The sequence below is a fragment of the Prunus avium genome, chromosome 8, assembly GCF_965620075.1.
Source record: "Prunus avium chromosome 8, drPruAviu1.hap1.1, whole genome shotgun sequence".
NCBI lineage: Eukaryota > Viridiplantae > Streptophyta > Magnoliopsida > Rosales > Rosaceae > Prunus > Prunus avium.
In genome coordinates, this window is record NC_142291.1 from 26879293 (window position 1) to 26894436 (window position 15144).

Below are 15144 nucleotides of genomic sequence, written 5' to 3' on the forward strand. Positions count from 1 at the left end.
ATGGCGTGGGAATTTTCTGAAGATGACTCAGAGGCCACCAATTGGCCTATTGCTTTTTGTTTAAGTTATATATATATGTATATGTCATGATTGGTATTATTAGACCCACCCACCAATTATTTGGCAAAAATCCTTCGTCGACTTCATAAGAAATCCTCCGTCGACTTCATAAAAAATCATTCGTCGACTTCATAAGAAATCCTCCGTCGACTTCATAAAAAATCCTTCGTCGACTTCATAAAAAATCCTCCGTCAACTTCATAAGAAATCCTCCGTCGACTACATAAGAAATCCTCCATCGACTTCATAAGAAATCCTCCGTCAACTTCATAAAAAAATCCTCCGTCGACTACATAAGAAATCCTCCGTCGAACTTAAAGATCCGCGGTTGGATGGAAAAATCCTTCGTCCAGTGGAAAAATCCTCCGTCGAACTCAAAGATCCTTGGTTGGAAGGAAAGATCCGTTGGAGGAATTTGGCTCAACTAAAAGACACAAGAAATTGAAGAAAAGCAACCGGCCGTCTAGTTTCTGCTGTGCTATTTTTTCCACATGTTTTTAACCTCTCTCTTTGGGTTCCTTGGGTGTTTTTCCATGCAGGGCTTTTGTTTTAAGTTGCTTTTGATTGGTAAAGGAGAGAACAAACTGCAGGAAACATGGAAGCCTAATTTGAGGACTTGGTTCAAGATGTTCTCATCTTTGGTCAAAGATATAGCTAAGCTAAGATAGAGGCAAGAGTGCAGCCGTGAGAGAGAGGTAAAGTAGCTGGAAACTAGTGAGTGCATGAAATACCAAGGGTAGATTGAGTTCTCCAAGGTGTTTGAGCAAGGGTGTGAGAGAAGCAAATTGTCAGGAAGTTCACGCCTAGAGCTCCGGAAGGCATTAATTTTGGGAAGATTTGTAGCCACCCTACTATCCTGATCTCATTTTACTGACCAACCGTAGGAGTCGATGATGGTTGGAAAATTCTCATTAAATGTCTAGAGCTCCGGAAGACATTAATTTTGAAAGGATTTTCAATGAAAGTTAGTTGAGGCCATTTAATGGCCAAACCCATGAGCTGAAGGAAGCTCTATAAATTGATCGTCAGAAGAAAAGAAGAGGACCGCCAACTGAACACACAAAACCTATCTTTTTATCCTGTACTTTTCAATTCATAGTCTAGGATTTTATCTTTCAAGCTTTTCAGATTATCCAAGTTCTTCGTTTTCCTACTGTAAGCTTTACATTCTTGCAATTTAATTTCAATTGTCTTTACATTCAAGTTTAATTCAAGTCTTTATCGCTTTAATCTACTTAATCGCATTTACATTTCTGTCATTTCGTTTACTGCATTTACATTCGTTGCACTTATCACAAAAATCCTAAAAATAGTCATACAAAGCTCAATCATCCTTGACCTCAAGGAGGAAAAAGAACCTAGACCAAGAGGAGGTTCCTTGCTTGGTCGATCAATCATTTGATTAAGAAATCAGAAGCGCAAACACACTCACACAATCTTTCCATCCAAGCCATCAAGTGGTTTGGTGGTGGCACGCCTACGCATCTCAAGAGAAGAAGGACCAAAAACTCCTTCCATTGGCCTACCCGGCCGAAAAGTGGGAAACAGGATGAAACAAAAAGAATTATTGGATTCTTATGGTCTATATATATATATATCGCTGGCGATCAAGCTGGGAGTTATTTTCTTGATGTGCAGAGATGTGCTTGTAGTTCGGACAATTATTCCATTGTTTTCGAGTGACCACCAGTTCTTCAGCTTACCGAGGACACCTTTGAGTGGCAAGTGGTAATTCCTGATTATGAGATGGAGCATAGTGAGCCTGAGTTTTTGGGGCAGTTTTGCATTTGGGAGATTTTAATTTGTGATAGATATAGGTTCCGGTAGATACTAGTCTATATCTACGTCAGAAATCCCAGTCTCATTTGAATCATACACCCAAAAGAAAAACACGGTGAAAGCTATGATTGGTTCATATCAGGCCTTTAAGTATGCCCACCTCACAAGGGATTTAACAATGTCGAACTACTAGAGAGAGAGAGAGAGAGAGAGAGAGAGAGAGTTAAATCAAAAGCGAATAATAAGATTAGAGATGGGTCTTTCTGCTGGTGATTAAAAAACTCGATGTAATGTAACGCAGCTCGTTAATAATTTGTTTGTTGTAAAAGGCCTTCTCCAACTCATGAGGAAACCCAAATTTTCCCTATTCAAAAAGTAACTATTTGGGTTTTGCCCAAACTCAAATAGTTTTTTCTCCCAACCCTCTGGACTCAAATTTTAAGTTCACAATTTTATTAAATTGTTTAAGAATGGTTTAAGTCTAATTTTTTTTTTTATGGATAACTTTTCTTCATTCAATCTTTTTAAATAACTTCATAATTAAAATTTTTGAACAATTTGACCTAAAAAAATTGAAATTCCACAAATATAATTTGACCTAGATTAATTTAAAATATTGTTTTGACCATTGGATTTAAGTTTCAGCCGTTGGATTTTTTTTTTACCATTAAAATAGTTTAGATTTAATATAGATAGTTGATTTAAGTTACATTTAGAATATAAAATAAAAATAATAAAAAACCAAATAGCAACAGTAGCTTGACAAGTGGCGGGACAAGCAGACAAACTTGAACAGCACAGCAGGTCAGCTAGGGCCCACGTCAAATTTTGTGCACATGGGGCTGTTTTAGGTGCAATGGGCTCCATTGAATAGTGTTGGGTCCAGGCAATACTTGGACCCATATTTGGGTCCAAATTTGGGTTTTCTAAAATTTTGGATCCTTCATTTTCTTGAGTTCGGAGAGAATTTGGGCAATATTTTGGATTTAAGTCCTTGGGTTGGAGATGGCCTAAGGGAGGTTTATTCAATTGTGATTTTAATGAATTATTTTGAAGCTTAAAAGTACAGTGGTATTCAATTATGATTTTTAAGTAATCAATAAAAGTCTGGTGGTACCTAATTAGGATTTTTAAATAATTAATACAAGCCTGGTGGTATTCAATTAGGACTTTAAAAAAAAAAAAAAAAAGAGTACCGTGGTATTCAAAAACTTACTGATTTTGAGGTATTTCATTAAATGGTGTATTGTGTGAGATTTTTTAGTGTGTGATATAAATACCAAATCACATAACAAATCACATCTTCATATGCATGATTCTCATATTTGCTCTCATACTTTTTTTTCCCCACTATTTTTGTATGCTTTCAAAAAAACTTTTCATAAGAGAGACGATAAAGAAACATTAACAAGAGAGACGATATTACCTCTTCTTGAGCTAATGGGCATTTTCCAATGGCTTTTCTTTCCTTGTAGACAAGCTTATTTAGAGCAAAATTATATTTTCGATACTTTTTTTTTCAGAATCTCTTGCTCATTGTAGATATTTCCTCGCAAGGGGGTGCAGACCTCCGCAACTACTCTGCTGATATGCCCACAAGTTGCTTGATCTAATGCCTCAAAGGGGCTTTTTTTTGTTTGATGCATAGCTGCAACGCTTACAGCGCACATCGGCTAAATATTTTTTCTAATTCCCTGTTCCAAAAAGTTTGGGACACAAAAAAATAATAATAATAATAAAAGAAGAAAGAAGAAGCCTTACCCACAACATAGAAGAAACGTTGAAAAGGTGCAAGGTGTTTTTTCAACTCCACAGTTTTGGTCCAAGCCTTGACAAAAACTAGGAGTAGTCATGGGTTTGGGCTTGGAGTTTTCATTATGTTTCTTTATTTTGTTTTTATGGTGCTATCAGTTTTGCATCAGGTGTTGGTGGCTTTGGATGTAGCTTCTATCCTCTGCTACTGCTTTCGTATAATTCTATTGTTGGTTGGTTTCTCAATTGTTGTGTTGCAATGAAAGTTCTTTTTTTCAACCAAAAAAATATAAAAAATAAAAAATAAAAGAAGAAAAAGTCATTGGGTTGGGCTAGCGTGGCTAACTCGAATCCAATCCACACTTCAGGCAAATATATTTTGATGAATACGAAAAAGTCCTAAGTGAATTAAAATCATAAGTAAAATCCTATAATTACAATATATTAAAATCATAATTAAAATCTTATAATTACAAATCCAGCTGAAATCCATTACATTAAAATATTGTAATTACAATCTATTAAAATCTCAATTGAATACAACCCCTAATTTAATGAAGATTTGGGCTAAATAACTGTAAGCTAGCCCTTGGGTAAGAGTTGGAAGCTGAAGAGGAAGAGGGATGTGTGTGAGGGTAACTGGTTAAAGGAAATGACCCACCCACCAGCTTTCATTTCAAGTGGCAGCTAGAGAAAGAGATAGGGCTAGAGAATGTCATCCCTGCGGGCAAAAATCATATTCAAATATTATGTAGAGTAGTCAAACTTAGGTTGGGCTCGGGCCTCTATACCCAAAGTTGTTTATTTTATAAGAATTCTATAGTGATCGAAGGCCTCTTGGATCAAACTGGTTAGTTTGATCAAACGGCTAAGAGATAGAGTCTTATAAGACCCTCACTATAGAATGACCCGTTGATTTTAGGATTGAAAACTGAATGGGATTTTGGTTAGACGATTCCACTGATTTGGACTGATGGTATTTTTATTTATGAGCTACATCAGGATATTGGATTGACACTAATTTTATTTTATTTTATCAATGTTTGGTTGTAGGACTGGTTGCAATGCCAATGCCCACTAAAAGGATGGTAATAATGATTGTGTGTGGATCCGATTAAATTGATAAGCTTCATCATCATTCTTTTTACAATCTAAAATTCAGTAATGATGTCAATGTTTTTCGAAGTTTGAAATTTTGAAAAAGAAGAAAGAAAATTTGAAGCAGAGTTTTACAAGTTACACACAAAAGAAGTCGTATTTGATTGATGTGGGTACCCAGTTATAGTTTTGAATATCATCGATTCACTACAAAGAATCATTTTATCACGCTTTGCGTAACCCATCACCGCCATTAATTAAACTTTATCAGGGAAGTGGTCCAAACTTAATTATGCTTTTTCAAGTCTTTTTTGCTTGTCGACCCCTCACAACAAAAGACAAGTTTCTCTTTATAAGTACAGGACAAGTGATTTTGATTCCCGCCAATATATAAATAAAAAATAAAAGCAAACCACCTTCTTATATTGGACTACGTGAAAAAAGTCACGTTGTTTTCTCCACATCACATCTTCGTGTAACGAATTATGGAAACAGCTTTTAGTTAAAAGAGTGATGATGAGACAGGGCCTATGACTCAGAGAATTAGAGCTTGTGGCTGGAAAGTTGAAACCACGGTGGTAGGGAAATCATGATTGAGATAACTGATCCATAACATAAGGTGGGGTTGGCCTTTAGGGTCCCCGGAAGTATTCATACATTTTCAGTCAGATTGCATTTTTCAAGGAGGTTTTATTCCTTTGTTCTTTTTTATTTTTGGGAATGGCAACACAGGTAAAGTGGAGGCTGGCTGATTTGCCTTTTCTATGTTCTTCCATGAAAACATGTTCCTGCTATGTAGTGGAAAACGGAAAACAACGTCAATAATTACTAAGCCACATAAAAAAAACACCAATGGGGTTTTGGTTGTAGGGCTGGTTATATTAGGGAGTAGAAGAATTACTTGTATATAGATAAAGGGTGAGATTTCATTGATTCATATAAGGTTTTTACAAAGAATCATTACCACTTTGGACTGAATCATCATCAATTTCATGACATGCAATGCCAATGAAATTGTCAAATAAGCGACTGTGTGGGTCAAAACTTTTCAATAACCCACTAAAAGGATGGTAATAATTGTGGAACAAGTTTCCGCAATTATCTTTGAAAGCAACTTTGAGACCGAAAAACAAAAAGAAAGATAGAAACAATAGTAAAAAGAAAAAGAAAAAAACTCAACTTTGGGGTCGAGGCTATGATTTATGCATTGTCTTAATTGGTTTGTGGTCTCAATGAGGATAAACGTGGCCAATCATTTTGCTTTGCACGTTTGAATTCACACCAAACTCATCAGACAGACAGTGATACTGAAGCACTTTTATTTGCAAATTAAATTAGCAAAACAATAAATAAATAAATAAGATTGCAAAACTCTAGCACTTTTATTTTGCAAATTAAATTAGCAAAATAATTAATATTGCAAAATTCTTAACGTATTCACATTTGCCTCAACACTAGCTTGTGCATGTATACAGAGATCATCGTGGGTCCACTGATCAACCGTTGTTTCCACAAGAACCTCCTTTAATTAAGCATGTATGCATTTAGCTTGACTTTTTACCACCTACACTCATATCTGAGTTTAATTTTTCCTGTGCCCAATTTGTCCCTCACTCTCAATCCCTAAACAAACACACAAATAAAAACAAAATAACTTTCTCCCTCACTCTCAATCTAAACTAATTTCCAAAAATAAGATGCTTTAAAAGAAAATGAAAACAGAGATATCTATCGTAAGAGTCGGCTTGGGACCTCTGCTTATAAAAGTCCCCAGTCCTTGAGCACTTCTCTACTACTAGCAGTCTCTTTATTTCTCTCCCAAATGACACAAATGGGTCAGTGATATTTGATTATATGTCTGAACTTCTTGTTGTTGGTTTTTCCTGGGTTGTTTTTCCATCCCTTTATGTTTTGTAAAAAGATTTTCTTTGAGCTTTCATGATTTTTTTATTTTGGTTTCTGGAACTGGGTTTTTGGTTCTCACAGAGTTACAGCTTCTCTTCTTTTCTTTTGATTTATGATTTCATGGCTCTTTCTCAGCTTCTCTTCTTTTCTTTTGAATGATATTATTAAATTGTGTTTCATTTTGGCTCCACCTCTGTGATGAATGCTTATTTTTCTTGGGTGATTCTTGTTAGATTAGCCTATATCCCCTCTCAAATCTATTAGTGTATTGATTTTATGAGATGTTAAAGAAAATGGTGAAATGGAGTTGCCGTCAGTCTCTATATAATTAAATTTTGTAGTTGGTGTATGATTAATTTATCGTTTCTTTATTGAAGATTTATCTGATATAATTTGTTGTTTTTTTATTTATTTTATAAATTCAATTCAGAAATGAATTACCAGTTTGATGAGGACTCTATATTCTGCGACTACTGTGACATTCCATTCAACAATTATGCTCAGTTGCTAGAGCATATCAAGGACAACCATACCTGGGCTCCTGAGGTCAAAGATGAAGATGTGGGAAGAGGAGAGATTATAACATGCAACCTCTGTTCTGATAGAAACATGAACTCAAAAGAATTTGAAAATAACAAAGGGTTGATACATCATCAGCAAATGGTCCACAGGGGATCAAAGTCGAAGTTCATTGTGTGCAAGAAACCAAAATGTCGAAGGAAGTTCAGTAACAGATCTGAATTTGAGGACCACGAACCCAGATGTAGCAAAAATCTCAAGGCTTAGGTAAATTACATTTGAATTTGATTGTAGTTTTGTTGTTTTCCCGTCATGTTTTGCTATTCTTTCTTTAGTAGAAGAAGTCTACAATTTATCTCTGCGCTTTTTTGGGTTTAGCTGATATTTGAGAATTGCATGTATCTATGTGCAATTTTATAAGCATGTGTTTCAAGTTGTAATTTCAAGTTTGTGTTGAGATGTACTTGGTGGGTTTGACCATAACATCACTAAAATAATTAAGTTTGTGTTGAGACGGACATGAATATCCGTTGAGATGACTTTTAACCCCACCTCGTCAATGAGTATGTGTTGAGATGACCTAGGAATAAAATGATTTTTTATTAATTTTTTAATTTGGACTTTTAACCCCACCTCGTCAATTTCTTTTTATTTGTTTTTTTTTTATAGCTCACTCACTGTTATAGCTAACTAGTTGTTTAATTTTCTAATTGTAGGGTTGGAGCTTGCAGTACCCGTTAAGAAGGATTTGGCAATCAAATCTTAGTTTCTTTAAAAGACTTATGGCTTGATGTTAATATTGTTGGTATTAGAATAATTTTATTGTGGAAGACTTATGGCTTGATGTTAATGTTGTTGGTGTTAGAAGAATTATGCAGACCTACGTGTATGCTTATGTTTAATTTTCTTGCATGTGTTCCTAGAATGCTGTGTATCGATTTGGTACTTGCAATTTCAAGTTTGTTTGGCTTAGAATGAATTTTTTTTTTTTTTTGGTTGAAATAAATCGATCAATTGCATTGAAGATTAATTGAGGCAACAGTCTTGGGTGAGGAGATCCTGAACAAGCTCAGGGGCCTCACCAAACCAAAAACAATCTTGGAGCAAATGAAAAGCAAACAAGGCAAGCCTGTTAGCAACTCGATTACAAAGCCTAGGCACATGGGCCACGGAGGATGACTGGAATTGAGAGAGGAGCACACAACAGTCATCAATCAAAACCCCCCTACCAAAACCAAATGAGATACCTTACGAGACAGCAGCAGCAACCTTGACAGAGCCGCACTCAAAACAAACCTGTTGGAGATTCAACTCCACAGCCAACCGAATGCCCACTAGTAAAGTCTGGGCTCGTAATTGATCAAGAGACCCAATATTCCTAAGTTTTTTTTAGAGCAGGCTGTCAGAACGCCCCCGGACTCGTTCCGGATCACCACCCCAATACCCCACAATGTTCAGCAGCAAGCCACGCACCACCGACGTTGACTTTGGCAAAATCATTCCTCGGGGCAATCCATCTATGACTAAGCTGATGGGGGACTAGGCATGATTGACCCAAAATCAGACCATGAAACTCCTGCAACCAAGAAGAGGCCAGTAACACTAAGCCAGTAGGAATAGTATCCACACTCTCCCAGATTCGAGAGTTACGGTCTCTCCACAGAGCCCAAAGAAGCATAAGGGCTAAAGCAAAAGACTGCTTGTTTGAATTTTTTACACGTATGAGCACATGCATATTCTAGGGTTTTATTTATTTAATTTTTTTTATTGGGAAGTTTCCTATTTCGTATAGAAAAAATAATAATAAAGTACTTTATCATGATTATTTTACTGGAAAATTTTCCAAAGAAAGGTATTGGAATATTCGATTAAAGGGTTCCTTGATCTCCACGTAATTCTCTCTCCGTACAGAATTAGACATCGGTACCTCATCTAGACAGAATTAAATAATATTTTATTAAAAAGGATGATTCCTTGGGGAGAAATTATACAATAGTACAGTACTACCACGTGTCAGTGACAGGTGGTAGTATGCACCAATTGTATAATGACACATGGCATGGCTGTTTTTTAAGAGAGAGAATGTTAACATCCAAATTTAATTGTAATACCGTTAGTAACTAACTCTCTTTTTTGTTTTTGTTTTAAAAAATAAAAAAGAAACCCTACGACATGTTCTGAGAAGAAGGAAGAGTGGTTGTTTCCCGATTTCTGAGAAGAAGACTGGTGCAGCCATTCGATTGCTGCAGGTTATTTATTTTCCGATTTTTGAATGTTATTTTTATTCGCCCAGTTTGTCTCTTCTTTTTATTTTTTTGCCGATTGCTTCATGTCTTTTTTCTTTCCCGACTTCTGCAGGTTATTTATTCGCCCACAACCGTTCGGAAAAAGACGACGCGAGATCTCGTCCTCGGGCTACAAATCCTACCCATGACCAAACTTTCTCCGTCTCTCTTGTGTGCTCTTCTTTCTTTTTCTTGTTAAATAATTCTGATTTGGGGTTTAATACTTTTTGGCTTTTCTTTGTCAAATCTGAATCTTACTGTAATTTCTTGTTTAAGTTTCTTCAATTTTTGTCAAATCTGAATCAACTGCAATTTTTTGTTCTTTTTTGTTCTTTTTTTGGCATGATTTGCTTCACTTTTGGGGTTTTGGTTGTGTTTTAAATTGTGAGATGGAAGGGGTTTGATTTAGGTTTTTTTTTTTTGTAGCATTCCATTCAGGTTATAAAATGATATGATACATTGGGGTTATATTTTCTTGTTGCAATTAATACATGTTGATTTTATTTCTTAATTTTTGGGGTGTAGAAGTTCATTTGATTTGGGTATATTATTAATGGATAATACTTATTGCTCTGTTCTTTTGCTATTTGTTTTAGCTTACAATTTGAGTATATTGTTGCTATCTGTTCTTTTTTGGCATATGTCCTCCCCTGAAGGTAATTGTTGAGCTGATGGGTCTTATAGCTTCTTTGTTTTCACTTTATTTCCTTTCATTTGATTAAATGCAGTTCCTTTCTTTTGAGTAATCATTTTATTTCCTTTCATTTGATATGCTCTTCAAACTTCTATGGAACTGCAGCGTGTCATTTGGATTCCATGGAAGGAGAAGGAATGTTGTGGGAGATGGATTGTAATCTCTTTGAGTCTGTTTCTCTAAGTTTTTACGGGTTCAAGTTTGTGTGGCAATGTATTGCAAGAATGGAAGACAACTATATTTTGGATTGGATTTCTTTAGTTTCTTTTTCTGGTGCCTAGATTGAAATAGCTATTTGTTTAGTTTTGATTTGCTGTATCACGACATGTGCTTCTTGTCATTTGTTTGTACTTTGTACAGACTAAAATTTATGTTTAATGAAAATTTCATTCATTTTAAAAAGTTATTGGTAATTCTTCAATAATTTTATAATTTTTTGGCATTGTACTTTCTTAGTGTTGTGCTACTTCTTCTCATTTGTGAAAGTGGTCCATTGTTCAATTTATATGCCTTACAACAATTCTCTACGAGAAAGTCCGTAAGAATAAGAGAAAATAATCATTGCTTTGTAATCTCAATGTTTCTTCCAACTAAAAAAAGAAAAGGTGGTAGAAGAAAAACATGATCATATATTCCATTAACAAATGATGACCATGAAGTACATCAAGTTTGAATCAAAAAAGTAACGACAGTAACAAACAATTACCATGAAGTACATCAAATTTGAATCAAAATAAGTAACAATTTCCAAGCATAAACGATTCTTGCGGAGACATATTACTTCTATGGATTATGTTGCTGCTCATAAGCATGTGAATGTGAATCCTGCATTATATATAGCTTCATGTCAATCAAATATTTCAAAATAGGCATAAGCTATAGATAAACCATCCTGATTCAATGAATACCTTATTCAAATGTGCCATGAAATTAGTACTTTGTAGCATGCTTGTAAAGGACAAATTAGGTTGATATAATGTCCTTGTAGAATTGGAATCCTAAAGAGAGAAAGAAAAAAAAAGAAGTGTTACACCATTAAATTTTCTAGGTTCATAAATGAAAACACAAACTTGATTTTTAAACTAACAAATTGCATTACTTTGTTAGATTGAGGCAAATTTGCATGACCTTCGGTAGGTAACAATCTCATAGTTGGGTAGACCTATATAACAGTGGTGAGATTATACAATTAGTTGACTTTATAGAAGGAAAAAAAAAAAGAGAATTAAAAGTCTTTAAAACATACATGATTACTAATATTTGTACTCATTGGTACACTGACTGGTGTATGAGCTGAGCTATATGGATGACCTATCTCCCTTGATTGCTTGGTTTTCCCTACAAAACAATTTGTAATAATAAGCATTACTGATGAGAAGAAATTAATAATAAGAGATTGTAAACAATAAAACAAGACATGGAACTTTCATACTTGATGAAGCAATATCTTTTGATGTCCTTTTTCTTCGTTTCTCCATAGCGCTTTTTATTCTGGCATTGCTTATACCTTTTGGCCTTACACACGGGGGATTCAGTACTGGTGTCTCATCAAATATGCAACCACTTGCATTACAATCAAAAACGTTATCAGAAGTTTTTTGATTAACTTCTTCCTTTGACTTTGTCATTTCTTTTTCAATCAATTCTTCCATCTCTCTCAATTTTTTCATAGCAATTCTAGTAGTAGCTTCTGTCTCTGCTGCCTTACTCAATACATCATAAGTTGTTCGCATCAAAGCATTTCGTCGCAATGTGACCGATGATTTACCATTTACCTGTAATAATTCACCATGCCCATTTGCCTCCAATTCTTTTTTGGCATCTTTTGTGCATCGCTTCAATATATATTGTTCTGGTATCTGACTCCAACATTTGACATTTAGTACCCTTAGAGCATGACGACACAATAAACCCATAGATTCAAACATTTTGCAACTACATGAAATAGTGCAATTGAATGAATTTAGTTCGACAAGGTAAACTCTGTTGTGACCCTCTTCATTAAGTTGAAATGAGTGAATTGTGCTATCACTTCCAACCTGATATATCATCACTGCCAAACTATCTACAAACTCCTTTTCAAATAATTTAAATATTTTCCTTGTGTAGACAGTAGCAGCATGATTCAAAATTCCACTGCTTTTGGCAATTCTAGAAGGGAGTCCTTGATTGCAACGAAAAGACTCTTCTAATTCACTTGAACGCATTTTTTCCGCTTGTTTATCACAGTGATGCACAAATTGAGTAAGACTCATTGTCTTAGTAGACATTTGATGAAAAACATTGTTTGTTCTCACTTCTTTGTGAAGATTTTATCCTAGCAGTAAAAATATGTCGGCTAAATACTGGACACCATTTTGCACGAATATTATATAGTGTCATCAACCATGGGTTGCCTGTAAGGTTGAATTTTGCTAATAAGTCATCCCAAATAGATTGAAATTCCAATTCTGTCTCACAATATCCTTGAAGACACTTATTGAACATATGGTTAAACTCTTGATTACCATAATAACTTCCCAAATTTCTTGCAGCATTCTGAGATATGTGCCACGAGCATAAACGATGACATACCCTAGGAAAAACATTTTGAATGCCATTTGCCATTGCCTGACATTGATCAGTAAAAATAGTCTTCGGTTTTCGACCTCCCATTGATTCTAAAAATGTCTCAAATAACCAAATAAATGAATCAGTTTTCTCATACAATAAGAAAGCACAACCGAATAGTACGTTTTTCCAATGATGGTTGACGCCGACAAAAGGAGCACATATCATGTTATACCTATTAGTTCGATAAGTAGTATCAAATACTACCACATCTCCAAAACAGTCATAGTCAATTCGTGACCTTCCATCTCTCCAAAAAAAGTTTGTCATTCGATTTTCTTGATCAACTTGAACTGTGTAAAAGAATATAGGATCTTCAGCTTGTTTGCGCTTGAAAAGGTTCATCAAGCTTTGAGCATCCCCTGATTGAAGCAGGCCATTTTCTCCTTGTTCACAACATTGTAGCAATCTCTTTTTGTAAAACCAACATTTTGAAACCCGCCAACTTCTTCTGCTAAATAAGAATATGTATTTGTGGTCCTTATTCCTGCACCCACCATTGTTTTAATGACACCCAAATTTGAATATGAAACTTTTCTATTTGATCTCAAAAATTGCCTCTCTTCTGGCTTAGCAAGTTCATGGTTATGCTCAGGAACAAAATGAGAAATTTTCCACATATCATCTTCATCCTGGAATGCAAATCGAATGCTAGCTTCGCAACCTGTTCTTGTTTCTAATTTGCTAACCTTGCTCAATTCTGAAGGGTCACTATCTAGTCGAAAACCTTCTTTTGAACAAAGATAACTAAATTGCCGTAGAACTTTTTTGGTATTGTATCTCTTTTGTCCCCTTCGAACACTAAATCCAACTCTCATAGCGTGATTGTTGTAGAGATTATAAGCTTCCTTTTCAGTGGACACAACCCTTCCAAGCAAATCTTCATCAATATTTTCTACACGGTTAACAATCATTGGATCTTTTTCTCTTACGTTTTCTTCATCACTTTCAACATCAATGAATATTGACACAAGCCACAACATCATCTTATCAAACATAGAAATAATGATAATAATAATAATTATTATATATATATAAGAGAAACAACCTGTATAACCTCCTACAATCGACAAAAAAAAAAAAAAAAGCAGCAGCAATAGACTGGAAAAACAAACTGCAGCAATCGACAGAAAAAAAAAAAAGCAGCAATAGACTGAAAAAAAAAAAGCAGCAATCGACAGAAAAAAAAAAGGCAGCAATATATTGAAAAAAAAACTGCAGCTGCAGCAATCGACAGAAAAAAAAAAAAAACAATAGACTGAAAAAAAAATCTGCAACAATCAACAAAAAAGAAGAAGTAAACAACAGACTCAAAAAAAAAATATGCAGCAATCGACAAATAAAAGCTACAGTAATAAAATAAAAAAGTACGATTGCAAAGACAAATCGAGGATATTTGTTTACCTCTGTCACTATCCATAGCTTTATAGCTGTAAGCTTGACCGAAAAAATAAATGGCTGCAAAAGTCTTCTTTTCATAACAGGGGTATAAATTTCGACAAAAGTAATTATGTCTTAGGGTTTCTTTTTTATATTTTAAAACAAAAACAAAAAAGAGAGTTGGTTACTAAACGGTGCTACAATTAAATTTGAATGTTAACATTTTTTCTTTTAAAAAGCAGCCATACCACGTGTCATTATACAATTGGTGCATACTACCACATGTCACTGACACGTGGTAGTACCGTACTATTGTATAATTTCTCTTCTTTGAGCACTTAAACGAGGATGTATAAGATTAAAAAAGATTTGTAATATTTTTGGGGCCCACTTAAATGGGCCCTGTAACCGGAAAATGCACATTGGGATCATCAAAGTTCTCAGAACCATAGGTTCGAAGTCGTCACCACAAGACTTTCAGCCCCTAATTTTAGGAAGAATGTAAGTACAGGACAAGTGTTATTGCTTGTGCCCTATGCCTTTTCACGTTATACAATGCATACTTTTTGGGCGCAATTGATGAAGCCAATATTAATACATCAGCCGCAATTGGAAAGCATTTTTGCTCACCACCCTTAACTAGAGGTGTACCCTCATCACCACCTCCAAAGGATGACACGTGTCCTATTATTAACCTTAGTTAACTTTTATGTGGAAATCTGAAAAAACAAATAAATAAGGGGCCCACAGCCTTCTCTCCCCTTCCTCCCTTCTTTTCCCCTTCCTTTTTTTTTTATTTTCTTTCTTTCAGCCTCTCCCGACCCATTCTCTATTCCTTCCTCCTTTCCCCTTCCTTTTTTTTTTTTTTTTTCTTTTCTTTCTTTCAGCCTCTCCCGACCCATTCTCTCTTCCTCATTCTGTATGTGAGTATCTTTGTTTTGCTTTTTCGTTGTTAATTAAAAATGAAAAATATATGCATGCAGCCGCTGAGATAACAAAGAGTGTAGAACCTAAATCTGTAAACAGTAGGTGGCATCTAGGATCATGGGCAGTTAGTCAATT

At 35.0% G+C, this 15144-nt stretch overlaps 1 long non-coding RNA gene and 1 pseudogene across 1 annotated transcript; one reads left to right on the plus strand and one right to left on the minus strand.

The window, feature by feature from the left end:
- Positions 1 to 6422: 6422 nt before the first annotated feature.
- Positions 6423 to 8036, plus strand: LOC148292430 (uncharacterized). Its single transcript, XR_015826180.1, has 3 exons — positions 6423 to 6524; positions 7025 to 7380; positions 7830 to 8036. It is a non-coding gene; the product is annotated as an uncharacterized LOC148292430 (long non-coding RNA).
- A 2839-nt stretch (positions 8037 to 10875) lies between these two features.
- LOC148292431 (protein FAR1-RELATED SEQUENCE 5-like) lies at positions 10876 to 13688 on the minus strand (annotated as a pseudogene).
- Positions 13689 to 15144: the final 1456 nt, after the last annotated feature.